The sequence below is a fragment of the Arachis ipaensis genome, chromosome B4, assembly GCF_059453495.1.
Source record: "Arachis ipaensis isolate K30076 ecotype BB chromosome B4, ASM5945349v1, whole genome shotgun sequence".
Taxonomy (NCBI): Eukaryota; Viridiplantae; Streptophyta; class Magnoliopsida; order Fabales; family Fabaceae; genus Arachis; species Arachis ipaensis.
In genome coordinates, this window is record NC_142439.1 from 103,475,625 (window position 1) to 103,477,134 (window position 1,510).

At 39.9% G+C, this 1,510-nt stretch overlaps 1 non-coding gene across 1 annotated transcript; it reads left to right on the top strand.

Moving 5' to 3' along the window:
* Nucleotides 1-771: 771 nt before the first annotated feature.
* Nucleotides 772-875, top strand: LOC148568626 (small nucleolar RNA R71). Its single transcript, XR_015881958.1, has one exon. It is a non-coding gene; the product is annotated as a small nucleolar RNA R71 (small nucleolar RNA).
* Nucleotides 876-1,510: the final 635 nt, after the last annotated feature.

A 1,510-nucleotide genomic window follows, 5' to 3' on the forward strand; every position in this document is an offset into this window, starting at 1 on the left:
ACCATGATGGTTATATCAATGGCCTTGCACTCTCCTTTTGGATTTTCTTCTGTATTGCTTGGGAGAGTACTAGGAGGGGTTTCAGTGATCTTCTTACTCAGCTGGCCCACTTGTGCTTCCAAATTTCTAATAGAGGACCTTGTTTCATTCATGAAACTCACAGTGGCCTTAGATAGATCAGAGACTAAGTTTGCTAAATTAGAGGTATTTTGTTCAGAGTTCTCTGTCTGTTGCTGAGTGGATGATGGAAAAGGCTTGCTATTACTAAACCTGTTTCTTCCACCATTATCAAAGCCTTGTTGAGGATTTTGTTGATCCTTCCATGAGAGATTTGGGTGATTTCTCCATGAGGGGTTATAGGTATTTTCATAAGGTTCACCCATGTAATTCACCTCTGCTATTGCAGGGTTTTCAGGATCATAAGCTTCTTCTTCAGAAGATGCCTCTTGAGTACTGTTGGATGCAGCTTGCATTCTATTCAGACTCTGAGAAATCATATTGACTTGCTGAGTCAATATTTTATTCTGAGCCAATATGGCATTCAGAGTATCAATTTCAAGAACTCCCTTCTTCTGAGGCGTCCCATTACTCACAGGGTTCCTCTCAGAAGTGTACATGAACTGGTTATTAGCAACCATGTCAATGAGTTCTTGAGCTTCTGCAGGCGTTTTCTTTAGGTGAATGGATCCACCTGCAGAAGTATCCAATGACATCTTAGCTAATTTAGACAGACCATCATAGAATATATCCAGGATGGTCCATTCTGAAAGTATGTCAGAAGGACACTTTTTGGTCAGTTGCTTGTATCTCTCCCAAGCTTCATAGATGGATTCACCTTCCTTCTGTCTGAAGGTTTGAACATCCACTCTAAGCTTACTCAGTTTTTGAGGAGGAAAGAACTTGGCTAAGAAAGCCGTGACCATCTTATCCCAAGAGTTCAGGCTATCCTTGGGTTGAGAGTCCAACCACACTCTAGCTCTGTCTCTTACAGCAAAGGGGAAAAGCATAAGCTTGTAGACTTCAGGATCTACTCCATTAGTCTTAACAGTATCACAGATCTGCAAGAATTCAGTTAAGAACTGAAAAGAATCTTCAGATGGAAGTCCATGAAACTTGCAGTTCTGCTGCATCAGAGAAACTAATTGAGGTTTCAGCTCAAAATTGTTTGCTCCAATGGTAGGGATGGAGATACTTCTTCCATGTAAATTGGAATTAGGTGCAGTAAAGTCACCAAGCATCCTCCTTGTATTATTATTATTTTCGGCTGCCATCTCCTCTTCCTGTTCAAAAATTTCTGAAAGGTGCTTGCTGGATTGTTGTAATTTAGCTTTTCTTAGTTTCCTCTTCAGAGTCCTTTCAGGTTCTGGATATGCTTCAACAAGAATATTCTTGTCCTTGCTCCTACTCATATGAAAAAGAGGGAATAGAAAAATAATAATAGGGATCCTTTTTACCATAGTATAGAGGTCCCTGTGTGAGTAGAAGAAAAAAAAAGAAAAGAATGTAATGT